We start from the raw sequence: 15,216 nt of genomic DNA, 5'->3' as shown, positions 1-15,216 counted from the left end.
TCCTTTCTTCCCTCTCCTCCTCCCCCCCCCCAAGTCCTAATCCAACTAGTGAAAGGAGGGGAGTCCTACTCCCAGTAGGAGTAGGACTCCTCTGGCGCGCCTCCTACTAGGGCCGGCCGCACCTCCCCTTGCTCCTTTATATACGGGGGCAGGGGGCACCTCTAGACACACAAGTTGATCCTCGTGATCGTTTTCTTAGCCGTGTGCGGTGCCCCCCTCCACCATAGTCCTCGATAATATTGTAGTGGTGCTTAGGCGAAGCCCTGCGACAGTAGAACATCAAGATCGTGGCCATGCCCCCGTGTTGACGGAACTCTTCCCCGACACTTTGCTGGATCGGAGTCCGGGGATCGTCATCGAGCTGAACGTGTGCTAAAACTCGGAGGTGCCGTAGTTTCGGTGCTTGATCGGTCGGGTTGTGAAGACGTACGACTACATCAACCGCGTTGTCATAATGCTTCCGCTTTCGGTCTACAAGGGTACGTAGACAACACTCTCCCCTCTCGTTGCTATGCATCACCATGATCTTGCGTGTGCGTAGGAAATTTTTTGAAATTACTACGTTCCCCAACACCCTACTCGAGGATGAGTAGGAGTTAAGCTTGGGGATGTTGATACGTCTCCAACGTATCTATAATTTGAAATTATGAAGTTCATGCGAAAGGTAAGATAATTACTGTAGTATCATATACTACTACATGGATTTGACGGAAAGATAAAAATACATACGGATCCATCAATGTTCAACGACATCCTCACGCCCTAGTGCACCGGGTCACCAACCGACGTGTGAGGAGCAGCGGCGTTGGCGGCGAGCTCAACGTGCTTCTGAACAGTGCCGTCCAAGGTTGCCCTGCACTCCAAGAAGGCCAGCGTCCTATCGTCCTCCTCTTGCATGTAGTAGTCCTTGTGGACGATTTGCGCGTAGACGTGGGTGATTATGTTGATGGTGTCTTGCTGCGCCAGGCACTGCACGGCGAGCGCGACCTCGAGGTGGACATTCTCCGGCGCGACGGCAGGCAGTCGCAGGGCCACCAGTGCGTCGAAGAGGTTGTTACCATAGTGGCCATTGAGGGTGGCGGGCATCGCAGAGCTTGGGCGCGTCGGCTGGAGGCTTACGTCAAAGTCATCCGCAAGCTTCTTGAGGACGGTGAACTTGTCGAGGAAACCGACGAGGACCTCGTCGAATAAGGAGACGAAGCTATCGTCCAAGCGGCCCCTCGCCCTGGCGGCCTCAAGCAATACTACCTGGTGACGTTCCTCAGTGCCAGTGGACGTGGTAGTACTCCTAAATCCAGACGGTGGTGCTACTAGTACTAGTAGTAGTACTACCAATGTAGTAGTGGGAGTACTAGCACTGTACAACCCGTTGGTCAAATTATTACATGCTGCTCCTCACAGTGAAGTGACAAGACCCTGCGCCGGAGATGACTCCGGAGTATAGGCGCCGTGCTTGGCATACCATAGTCAGCCTCACTGTCTGCAGTCACTATCATCATGGCTGTAGAGCTAGCCTGCTTACAACTAGCCCCGTTCGACATAATTTCCCATGCGTAGATGCCCGTGCATTGCACGGAACACCAAGATTGGGGGTGGACGGCTCCGGCAGCGGCCATCGCGCCATATATTTCCACGGCCTTCTACTCCTAGATGTGGTGGGGAGGAGATGAGGCTGATTGTGAGAGACAAGGAGTTGTTTGTAAATAGGGAACAAGTGCGGGCATCTTTTTGCAAAAACGGAGAAGCTTGGTTTGTATGCGTCAGATCTAGATCCAATGGCTATTGGTGAAAGATGGGAGGCACAACATCATCACCAACTCAGGACCTATTTGATTCGCAGGATTTTGAAAACGTAGGAATAGGATACGGCGATATTACAAGTTTCAAACTGATATTACAAATGTTAGGAGTAATGCTGCACCTATGAAGAGGGAATTACTAGGAAGTTTACGTAAGAACTTTCGTTACTTTAGGTGGATGCAACATTATCGTACAAACTAAAATCCACCGCCTTGACAAGTCACTAATGGGCAAGTAAGTTTTCGAGTCTCTAGCCACTTGATGTTTCAAAAACAAATTCAGCTTCTGCGGAGACATTAGCTCCACCGTGTACCCGCGCGGGTGTGGCTGGGCACGAAGCGTGAGTACGTGCATGGTGCACCTATTCTCTTCTTGTATACGTACACCACCTACATGGGGTTGTGTGAGAGAGATACAAACCTAGAGAGATATAGTGTGTGGGTTCTTGAGAGTTTTTTTTTGTGGGGGGTCAATCAAAAAATTTAACATATGCAATGTGTGTGAAATAGAGTCCTGGATATAACATATATATAGAGGGGCCGATCCACGCGAAGAGAGTGGAGGTATCATCGGCTTGAGGTGTCTCATAGAATTGAAGAGAGGGATGATGTGTGTGTGTGCGCGCGCTCGCGATCGATAAAGAGTGCCATCGAATTTGTGTGTGCCCACGTCAAAGATATAGAGTGACTGGCCTACTGGAACGTGAGATGGGACATGTGCAGTTTGTCTCTGTGGCATGCATACCTACCTGCAGCGCTCGACTATCGGTGTGTGGTGGGGGAAGAGGGAGGCCCAATTAACTATAGAGGTACAATGGCTGGTATATGTGTGGAGGAGGAGAGAGGCCTACCTCATGTATTAAGGGAGATCGATTGGCATCCATGCATATGTGCAGGAGATGAATAAGGTTGGGAGAGAGACAGAACTAGAGTGTTGGAGGGGGTGGTAGTGGAGTTGCTTCTAACAAATGGTGGGATAGGCTTGCTAGACAAACGGAGGGCACGCCCACAATATCAATAAGAGAGGAGATGGCTGCTTGTTGTCTGTGCACATGCGTGTGAGAGACGGGTCAGGAGGCATGCACGAATGATGAGGGGGGATGATGTGGCTGTGGTAAGCAGACGTAACTACATAGGAAGAGCAATCGCCCTTTGTAAGATAAAGGAGAGACATAACTTGTGAGGTACGTCGATCGATGGGGGGGTAGTTAAAGTCGATCTAGGTATATGTTGGGAGATCGATCGGTATACATGCATGTGTGTGTTGGAAGCAAATGAGGCACGAGGAGAAGGATAGAGAGAGAGGGATGCATGTAGGAGGTGGTACGAGAGGCTTACTATATCGAGGGGGAGGAGTGTGCGAGTACGAGAACGATGAAAAGAGTGGTGGGAGTGAGGCATGGACGGTGACAAGAGAAGAGGGGAAGCTTGTGCTTAAGCTAGGCACACCTGGCTAGAGAGGCATATCGATCGATGTGTGCTGTAAAGAAGGAGCTGGGGGGCCTACATACACCATGGGTGAATGACCTAAAGTGAAAAGACGAATTTGCGCGATGGAGCTAGAGAATGCTGAGGGAGGGTGAGAGGGATGCGGGCGTGTGCATGCACAAGAGAAAGTTAGCGCTAGCTACAAAGATAAGAGGGTTGTGTGGGTGCAAAAGACGAATAGAGATCATATATACTTCATTATAAAAAGCGAATTCGGATATTTGAAGAATTTATCATAGTGTTTCAAACCGACGGATGTGTGAATATATATAACGGTGATACACATGGTGTGGTTATGAACATGGTATACTACATTTAATATGTTTTATCTCTACTCTTATAAAAAAACAGAGTTGTTGATGATGGTGTGCCTGCCATCCTGCATTATAGGCTGTTTGATTTATATCTGACGGATAGCAAGGAAACTATGATGGTTGAAGTTGGCAACAATCATGATTGTAGATTCTTATTGAAATAGAGAAAGGAATTCAAATTTAGTTCGAATTGCAGCGGTAGTATAGACATTTGGAATGCACTAAAATGTTGGTATGAGTAGGTTACATGCATTATACAGCAAGCGAAAAAATTTAATCGGACATAACTTGGATTCATACTCCCTCCTTCCATCTATATAGGGCGTAATGAGATTTTTAAGACCGCCTTTGACTATTGACAAGATTAATAGTACATGACATGCACAATGTGAAAATTATATCATTGAAAGAACCTTTCACAGACGAATTTAACGGTGTGCTTTGCGTATGTTGCATGTAATATATCATTGCTCTAATATTTGGTCAAAGTTAGCATCGAAAAATGCATTAGGCCCTATATAGATGGAAGGAGGGAGTAGCTTTGAATAGCATTTGTATAGTAAAACGGGGCAAGACTCTCTCTTTGCGTGGTGTCAATAGTTTTATTTTTTTCGTTTTATTTTTGGTTGAGGGAAGTGCGAATTAATTTGGTACGTACAAGTACAATATTACTACACGTTAGGCTTGTCCCTAAAATTCAACCCGCGTCTTGTTATATCCCAAAAATTCAGATATCGTGCTCCCAAAACTGGCGCCTTCACAACCCGCGCCTTGCTATCCCGAAATTACCACGCACGCGAAAACTCCCTCCAGCTGCCAAATCCCGACACGCGCGTTCCTAAGTCATGCTTCACCCCCTCCCATCGCCCCCTTTTCGCCATTCGAAATCCCAGGCCGCCATAACCTCTCCGCTCCAGCCGCGAAACCCCACCCTCCTCCGTCTGCCACGTCACCGCTGCCCAGCCGGAGCCTCTTCCCCGACGACGTCGTCCAGCGCAACAGCTCGACGTCCCTCGTCCACCTCCCGGGATGAGGATCCGTCGTCCATCTCACTGTCCCGCCGGTTCAGCCGCCCCGTCCTCCACCTCCAAGGAGCTGCTCCAACGATCGCCTCGTCTATTATGGCTGCTCCATCCCCACAGCGCAGCCTTAACCTGCTCCACCAGAACCGCAGCATCCTCACCGACTCCTCGGACGAAGCCGAGGCCTACTCGGCGCCACCAAAGAGGTTGTACACTCATCGCATCACACCTTCTCCTTAACTCGACCTCCCGGCGCCGACGGTGCTCCATCCTGGACCCCCATGGAGCGGCTACCTTGAAGCCGGCACCGCGGGCGACATCTCCACGGCGGCTCTCCCCTAGTGCGAGGCCCCTTCGGCGGCGGCGTCCATACCAGCCGGATCTGCTGCTGCTGCTCCGGCTCTCGCTCGATCGCTCGCTCGCCCAGCTGCTGCTGCTGCTCTCCCCCTCGCTCGTGCTGCTGCTCTGCTCCGATTAAGCCACACTTCAGTCGACTGAATCAACTTTTGGGTCAGTCGATTTTTAGGGGTTGGGGGGGTTCGCCGGAGTTAAGGAAGAACCACCCGCAGCGGGGACGAGGGCTCGCCGGAGAGGTACCCCACTATCTATCTTAGGGTTCAGGGTGGGGGCGGGGGGCCTAGAGGGATGGCCGGGGCGGCGGTAGCGAGTTGTTTCGGGGCGGCAAGGCGGCGCTGGGGCCGGCGGTTCGGCGGGTGGTGGCTGGCGGCTCAGGAGGGTGCAGGTTGAAGATGAACTGCAGGCCCTCCCTAAACTACATGTCAAGTGCCTCTCTGCTACCATTGCGTTCAGTTTCGACAGTAGCATTCAGATTCCACAGTAAATTTCAGTTTCAACAGTTAAGTTCAGAGTCAACAGTTTTTACCTCATCTATTGTAGTCAGGTGGTTTTTAGTGATGTTAATTTTACATTCATTTTACATCATCTATTGGAGATGCTATTAGAATCCCACTTGAGATTGACGATGTATGTCTTGTGCTGCTTTAGCCTTGATATCTTACGGCTCACCGGAGCTGCTCCAACGACAGAACGATCCGTCACAACAGAGCAGTGCCCTGGACGCCGTCTACAGATTCCTCAGATCTTCCTCCACACCTCTGACAGCCACCTCTGCCTCAACTGCTTCAGCGACCAACCCAATGATGATGAGGTCGACACGGCTATGGCAAAGAGGTTGTACACTTGTTGCATCACTTATTACTATACATTCACGTCGATCCATTAGGGCTATTTTGGTTCAATGGAAAAACATCGATCCACTGGTTGTTACCATGACTCTAAATTTCTGCATGCTCTCCTTACATAATCTCACCATATTTTTTTCGTATGCATGTCAGATATTGTACACAGTCATGCTTAACATGTAGAGAAAAAGAGAAGAGTTTTGCGCGGCAATACAATGTCATGCAGACATCGCTCCATGGTGGGTTCAATGGCAAACCCTCCCCACCCCTCTCTAGATTGTAATCCAGAGGAAGATATCTGTTTTGAGGCGGATTCGGACGCCGCTGACCACTCCTATTTACCCCCCAAGGTGTTTGCTCTACCTTGGCATGATGATGTTAGTCATATCATGCATATGTTGCCTTGCAGTCCCTACTTTTGACATCATATATGTCATCTGCTTAGTTTAGACATGTTCTGTAATGCCACCTGTTTAGTTTCTATATCATATATGGGAATTATGCAGTCTCATGTCTTTTAGCCAGCCATAATATATGTGAAATGTGCAATGCCATCCTGTTTAACCAGGCATCATATATTTGAATGATATCTTGCCCATCCTTTTCTTCATTACACTTCCATTTGTCGACAATGTTTGTACATTAAACTACTCTTCCTGTGAATCAGCCATTTGGGTGGGAGATGGAAAAATCAGGAGTGAAACACAAGGCCTTCAGAGCAGACAGTGCTACCTGTCGAAGCAGATCTCTTGTTGGGTCCCGATAGCTCCTCAGAGATGGATTCAGAGACAGATGACCAGTCATATTCCCCCACTGAGGTGTATGCTCTAACTTGGCATGGTTATACTGCTCATATCATTCATACGGTGTCTTGCATTGCATAGTTTAGACATCATATACACAATATTCAACACCATGTTCTTAGTTCAGACATCATATCGAATGCCCTCTGTTTAGCATATAAATCACATATGTGAATTAAATGATGCGATCCGGATTACTTAGATAACATGTAGGTGAATTATGTCATGCGATCCTATTTAGTTATTCATCATATCTTTGAATTATGTTATGCTATGCTATCCAGTTTAGATAGACATCATATATGTGAAATTATGTCATGCTATCCGTTTTAGTTAAACAATATACATGTCAACTATTTCATGCCCTCTTTTTTCCACACTATCTATTGCATCTGTCTCTCATACAATGTCTGTACATTCAACTATGTTTCCTGTTTATCAGCCATTTGAATTGGAGCGGGTGATGCAAGTATTTAGCGGACTAAAAACACGGTCTTCAAATAAAACAGTGCTACCTCTTGGTGGAGATAGCACCCCGGTTGTACATGCACAAGAACCAGCCCTACCACACATAACCCAAACTCTCGCAGATTGTACCCCTACTACGATGGACAGAGAACCAGCTTCACCCAATCTAACCTCAACCCTAGCCGATAGTAACCCAGTTCATGTTGACACAGCACCATCTCCACCACAGAGCTCCCAAACAAGAGAAGTTAGTAAGGCAGCTCCAGTGCCCAAAGGGCAAGTACTATCACGGCGAACCCCAACTCCACTAGTTAGTACACTTATTCCTGTAGAGGAAGCACAACCAGCTAGTCATAGTTTAGCATCTATCGCATTTGATGTTGTTAAATCGTATGTGCGTATCTTCCCATCTTGGAAATATTATACTGAAGATGAAGGAAAATGCCAGTTGCAGGTGTTTGTCCAGGAGTTATGTGTAAGTAATGTTATTCATGGCAATTACTTTGCATCGTCTCATACATCCTACCTCCATGATGGTTATAATACATCAAATTTTCCCATTTTTCTCTATAGAGAAGGACCGATTTGGAAATTCAGGATGAGGTAACTTGTGCTAATACCTCTGCTATCTTCAAGAATGCTTGGTGGTAGTATCGGAATTACCTGAAGAAAACGTACTTCACCGGCAAAGGAACTCATCAAATTCCCTTACGTTCTCCTGAGACACATTTATTGGACGATGACTGGGAACGCCTTGTTCTGGACTGGTCCCGAACCAAGAATGTGGTAAGGTCTATGAGCTCATTTTCTATTTTTAAGTATTATATTCGTGCATCTTACTGTACTCTATTCATGTAGAACAAGTGCCTAAACCTGAAGAACAACTGTTCTAATTTAAGATTCCATTGCTACCATAGGACATAGATATATGTTTGTTCGATGCTTTTATTATGTACTAGTACTTGGCAATAGAAGACTTGGTAGTTTAATCCTGTCCACCTTACTAATGAACTGGTTCACCTAAATGAGTTTCATATACTAGTACATGCTAAACTTGTTATGTGTCTGCTTGTTTCTTCTTTTAGAATGCTGACAGAATATTGGGGAAGAGTGCCTTATTAAGCAACGGTAAAGGAAGTAATGCATATAAGGTTCAGGATAGTGACACATCCTGTCTTGGTTTAGTGTTGGAGTTACTGGCCACTACCGCTTGCACAAGCTATTCAAACTCACTATCTAAATCAGTTCGGTTTCTTGAGTCTCAACTACAAGCTGTGCTGTGACAAGAAGCGGAAGGACTGCGGAAGTCCCATGAGCATTCAGATGCATACTTTCTGGTGCAACAGCCAGCATTGGAGGATTTTAGCGCCAAACAGGACAAAGCTAATCAGCTTGCTAAGCTTATTGCTAGCATGGTGGATACCCAGGATAACATTTCTTGAGCTCTTCTGAAGTTGTTTCAGTTATGATCTTGTTTTACTGTCGCGTTTATTTGCATTGTTGGCCAATTTTGACGGCTAGTGTATATGATATGCTTCTTTGTTCCCTATATTTGCACTGGTGGTGAACTTTGATGCCCAGTGGATGTAATATGTGTAATACCCGTGATAGGCTAGCGTTAGTTGCTTGCTTATTTATTTCCTTGTTGTCTTCTTTATTTGTTTGCTTGTAGTCATTGCAGTTGTTTTTCCGCGGTTAACTAGTGGCTGCAATAACTTATTTTTTTAAACTAGGCCACAATAACCATGGGCTAATATTTACTGTAGTGACACTGGCCCTCCTACGGGCCGTAGAAACTGTGGGCCTTGTACGGGCCGTAGAAATAGTAGGCCTTCTACGGGCTGTAGAAACAATGGGCCTTCTACAGGCCGTATCATCAATGGGCCTTATACGGGCCGTATGATCGATTGGCCAAACATGGGCCAATAACAGGCCGCATTATGGCCGTAAACGGGCTAGAGTTGGAATCATCCGTTCATGGGCCGACCGTAACAGGCCATCGTTAATAGGCCGTATTTGATGACGCTATGAAAACGGCCCAACGTATTAACGGACCACAAACAGGCCGACTGTAACCACGGGCTAAATTTGGCCCACAACCAGAAAATGACAGTAACGGGCCGTAAGTAAACGAATGCTGGAAATGAGCCCAAGAATAAATGGGCTCTGAGAAGGCCGAAAGATAACATGGCCTGGAAATGGCCCAACGGAATAACGGGCCGTTAATGGGTATAAAGTGATCCACTTTTCATTACGGGCCAGTTTCACCACGGGTCGTTAATGGATGTAAAGTGATACACTGTTCATTACGGGCCACTTTCACCACGGGTCGTTAATAGGCCAAGAGTTACATAGGGCCTCATATGGGCCGAAAGACGTCATGGGCCATACATGGGCCAGAAGTGAAAATGGGCTGGAATTATATTGGATGGCCTAGATGACGCTACAGGGCCTAATTCGGATAGGGCATAACGGGCCTTGGGTTAGCGGGCAGTAAATGGGCTATATGCGAACATGCCGTTAACAGGCTTTCCATGGGCCGGCCCGCCACCTTTTGACCAAGTCAAACGGGTCGGCCTTTTCACAGGAATGGGCCTCTGTTCGGCCGTGCCACATGTCGACGTATCATAGGCGCCTATCTGACCCACTGACGAGCTGACACGTGTTTCGTCCGGCCAATAAGAATTTTACACGTGGAAATTTCTCATTGGTTGGGGCTTTTAACGGGTTATCGGATCCAAAACCCGACCCGATAGCTTAACGGCGTTCCGTTACAGTGGATGCCACGAGTCGGTCATCCTTGACGAAAGCACTTCTGTGACGCACGATTTATCGTCATGGAAGTGGCACTACTAGGAAAAGGGCTATAGATGGAATTGACACTAATGGCACACCAGACATGTGGTGCGCCATTACTATATACTAATGGCGCACCATGTGCTGGTGCGCCATTAGTGTCCAAATACTAATGGCGCACCACATCCACGGTGCGCCATTAGTAAAAAAAATTAAATTTTTTCAAAACTACTAATGGCGCACCAGACATGTGGTGCGCCATTACTATATACTAATGGCGCACCATGTGCTGGTGCGCCATTAGTGTCCAAATACTAATGGCGCACCACATCCACGGTGCGCCATTAGTAAAAAAATAATTTTTCCGGGGGTGCTACTAGTTGAACTAGTAATGGCGCACCACTCCCATGGTGCGCCATTAGTAACTTGGCCACCACTTCCACCGAACACCCCCCCCCCCCCCGTGGACCGCCTTTTCAGTTTAAAAATACAATAAATAAATGATGGAAATGTCAAAAAAAATAAAATAAAATAAGTTTCCCATGTGATATGTGGTCTAGTTGTTGTGAAGATTTACAAATATGAATTTCGACTTTATTTGCGAAATCTCTCGAGAATTTGTAAAATGGGCATAACTTTTGCGTACGAACTCGGATGAAAAAGTTTTTTATATGAAAAATCATCTACTCGAAAATCATCTACTCGAAAAATCATCTATGCCGTATATATGGCTAGGCGTGGTCCTCTCCTCCTTACCTCTTCATTCTTCTCCTCCACTCCACCTCTCCACCACTCCATCTCCTCCTCTCCTCCACTCCATCTTCCCTTCTCTCCTCCACCATACTATCCTCCTCCTCTCCGGCGGCCTTCTCCTCCTCCTCTCCGGCGACCTCCTCCTCCCTCCTCTCCTCCCCTCCCCTCCCCTCACGGTTTCTCCTCCCTCCTCTCCGGTGAGCTCCTCCTCCCTCCTCTCCGGCGAACTCCTCCTCCTCCTCTCCGGCGAACTCCTCCTCTTCCTCCTCTCCGGCGATGTAGGCGAGCGCCTCTCCGATGACCTCCTCCTCCTCTCCGGCGAACTCCTCTCCAGCAAAAGAACACGGCAAAAGAACGTACAAGATCCAAAAACAGGAACAAAATTTGAAAAAATATCGTGCCAAAAAACGAGCAAAAAAATGAGCAAAAAATGGGGAACAAAATCACGATCCAGATCCAAATTCAAAATTCAAAAATAGCAATGGCGCACGGTGGGGGTTAGACGGTGCGCCACTAATATTTTCCCGCCTTCAAAATTCAAAAATACTAATGGCGCACCAGTGGCCTATACTAATGGCGCACCAGTGGCCTATACTAATGGCGCACCATGGCCTATACTAATGGCGCACCAGTGGTGCGCCATTAGTAAAAAATACTAGTGGCGTGATACTAATGGCGCACCAGTGATGCGCCATTAGTAGGCAAAACTAGTGCGCCATTAGTAGCCCTTTTCCTAGTAGTGTGGACACTTCCGAGATGATAATTTCGGTAATGTCATGGAACACTTCTATGACAGCACAGGTATGACTATCTTGATTCTGTCATAAATTTGTCATCGATGTACATGCATGACAAAAAAGCGACCTACTGTGACAAACACGTATCATCACAGAAGTGTAAATTTTTGTAGTGCGGTTGGGTGGAAAGCAGGGATTTGAGCTCTACAAATGCTATTTCGGCTTCGGGAGTCCACTCGAACTTGTCAGAGTTTTTCATCAGTCGGTAAAGAGGCAATGCCTTTTCACCAGGACAAGAGATGAATCGACTCAATGCAACCAGACAACCAGTAAGCTTCTAAACATCATGCACATGCACAGGGCATTTCATTCGGAGAATTTCTCCAATCTATTCTGGGTTTGTGTCGATTCCTCATTCAGAAATGAGAAAACCGAGTAATTTTCTGCCTAGGGCTTCGAATGTGCACTTTGATAGATTGATCTTGATATCATATCTTCTTAAGTTGGTGAATGTTTCAGCAAGGTCAGACAGCAGGTCAGAACCTTTATGTGACTTGACCACGATATCATCCATGTACGCTTCCACGTTCTGACTGATTGCAGTGAGCAGGCACTTCTGAATCATGTGTATGAACATGGCGCCATCATTCTTAAGACCAAAGGGCATGGTAACGTAGCAAAAGCACCCCGACGGGGTGATAAAGGCTTTTTTTATTTCATCGGGTCCATACAGTCGGATCTGATGGTACCTAGAATACGCATCCAAAAAGGATAAACACTCACATCCCTCAGTTTAGTCGACAATCTGGTCGATGCGGGGGAGAGGGAAGTGATCTTTCGGGCAGGCCCGATTGATGTGCTAGAAATCGATACACATACGAAGTGAATCATCTTTCTTGGGACCATGACAACATTGGCGAGCCACTCAGAGTGATATATCTCCTGGATGAACATAGCTACCAGAAGTCGAGCCACCTCTTCACCAATTGCCTTTCTCTTCTCCATGGCGGACCGACGGAGATGTTCTTTGACAGGTTTTACTTTTGGATCGATGCGCAAACGGTGCTCAGCCAGTCCCCTGGGTACATCCGGCATGTCAGATGGTTTCCATGCGAAGATGTCCTAGTTCGCACAGAGGAACTGGATGAGCGCTTCTTCCTATTTGTTGTTGAGTGTTGTTGAGATGTGGGTCGAAGAAGCATTGGGATCCATCAGGTGAATATGAATAGGCTTTGTCTCACCGGCTGACTGAAATGCGGTCTCTGAAGCAGGCTTCTTGGCTTGCAACAAATCACTCGGATCAACATTCTTGTCGTATTCTTCCATCTCAACTGCTGCCATCTATTCATCAGCAATTTTTGAACCCTTATGGAGGCACTCTTCCGCTCTTTGCCGATTCCTAGTGACTGTGATCATGCCTTAGACTTAAGGTATCTTCAACATTCCAGGCATCTTCAACTTAAGGTATACATAACATGGACGAGCCATGAAACGAGCATATGCGGGCCTGCCCAGAATAGCATGGTAAGCACTGTGAAAATCCACCACCTCAAACGTCAACTTTTCCTTGCGGTAATTCTTTGAATCACTGAAAACAACATTAAGAGTGATCTGACCAAGTTAATATGCTTTCTTTCCTGGGATGACTCCGTGGAATCGCATGTTGCTCTCACTGAGCTTGGACATCGGGATGCCCATCCCTCGGAGGGTCTCGGCGTACATAATGTCCAAACCACTGCCAGCATCCATCAGAACCTTGGTCAGTTGGGTGCCTCCAACAACTGGGTCGACCACCAACGCTTGCCGCCCGAGGGTAGCAATGTGCACTGGGTGATCAGACAGGTCGAATGTAATGGGAGTTTTTGACCACTTCGAATACGACGTAGTTGCCGGAGCAACCATGTTCACTTCTCTATTGATAACTTTCAGTCGACTTTTGCTCTCAATGTCAGCAAAAATCACTAATGTAGCATTGGCATTGGGGTAACCATCATCTTCCTCTTTATCCTCTTCCTTATCAGATTCCTTCTCCTTCTCAATGGGCTGACCTTCTTGGAAACTCTGAATCAGGAGTCGGCACTGTCGAATGGTATGTTTGGGCAGAATCAAATTACCGTCTTCATCTGTTTTGGTGTGTATGTGACACAGCAAATCAAGAACATCATTTCCCGCCTGATCTTTCACTTTTTGGGGGATCCATGGCCCTTTGGGATTTCCCTTGAACTTCCATTGATTCAAAACAGCCGCCTCAGTGGGACCTGCAGGTTCAGCCTTAGCTTTCAGCTTTCGACTAGAATTTCCTCCTCCGGTGTCTTGGGCGACTGGTTTATTCTTGCCACTGCGGAGTCGGTCTTCTTCTTCATTGTTAGCGTACCGAGTGGCTATTTCCATCATTCAGGCCAGGGACATGTCTCCTGATTGACCAAATTTCAGGTTGAGCTCTCTGTATCGGACGGCCTCTTTGAAGGAGCAAACTGCCTGGTGCTCTGACACATTTTCTATAGTATGATGAAGAGTAGTCCATCTCTGGATGAAGTCTCTCAAAGTCTCGTTCTGTTTCTGAACGCAGTGATGTAATTCAGTCAGTCTAGCAGGTCGCTTGGAGATGCCCTCAAATTTTTTGTTAAACACTCTGGCCAATTCTTCCCAACTGAAAATACTTCCAGGGGCCAACTGATTCAACCAAGCTCTTACTGAACCCTTGAGCATCAGGGGGAGGTGCTTCATGGCTACATCATCGTTGCGTCCACCAATCTGCACTGCAACTTGGTAATCTTATAGCCAAGTGTCAGGCTTCGACTCACCGGTGAACATACTCACGCCCGTCGCCAACCTGAAGTTGGGAGGGATCTCAGCAGCTCGGATGGCTCTGCTAAAACATTTAGGTCCAGAAACATGTACTCTGCTTCCACTCGGACGGTTTCTGTCTTGTCCTTCTCTGTGTGCCCGGCCCCAGTCGATCAAACCTTGTACGAGGAGAGATATTGCATCGAACCCAGTCTCTCTTGGGTTGACTGGAGCTCTCCGCTCATCATCATACGGGCACCTGTCATAATACCATCGGGCGCATATGATCCGCCCCTCAAAGGGGGCGTAGGCACTCGACGGTGGTCATCACGGGCGTATCCATGATCATACTATCCATGGCCCTGATCCAGGTACTGATCTTGGCAGTGCCCACGATCGTCACGCCGCGGAGGCTATCTCGGATTGTGCGCCGATTAAACTGTGTCAGCATCCATAGATCTACTATGGATCTTGTTGCGTGACTGAGAAACAACTGAGTTTTGTTCACCTGCCGCTCGGACCAGCGCGCGGATCTGCAGCAAACCTCTACCAGCTTCTGAACGAGACGGCTGAATTGAATCTGCTATACGTGCTGCAGCTGCAAGATTCTGGACTGGAGTACGGTATACCTTGGCTGAACGAGACGGCGGAAACAATTGTCGAGGCCGTCGACTAGATTCGGGGATCTGCCGACCAGCGCGTTCGTCGAGTGAATGTTGTAGATTCTCCATACGTGCGCGCTCAGCCAAAGTGGCCAGGCGCGCAGCCTCCAAGGCCCGAGCCTCGGAGGTCTCCCCAATGATGGGGGTGTGGAGTGCCTCTACGTTGCGACGATGCAGCTCTTCCCTCTCCTCTGATGTGAGGGCTTCGATATGATATTCGTCGTGACCATGGGACGGGCCACCGCTACCACCGCAACGGAACCCAGGTGGGCTGCGCGTCATGTCGACCATAAGGACTTCCACCGCAGGGTCGCTGCTTCCGCACTCGGAAAGAGTCTCCGCGGAACCAGTTGAATAGTCTGTAGAGAGATTCGTCAGGCTCGAT

The sequence above is a fragment of the Triticum urartu genome, chromosome 6 (assembly GCF_003073215.2).
Source record: "Triticum urartu cultivar G1812 chromosome 6, Tu2.1, whole genome shotgun sequence".
Lineage (NCBI taxonomy): Eukaryota > Viridiplantae > Streptophyta > Magnoliopsida > Poales > Poaceae > Triticum > Triticum urartu.
This window is presented reverse-complemented; position numbering follows the sequence as displayed.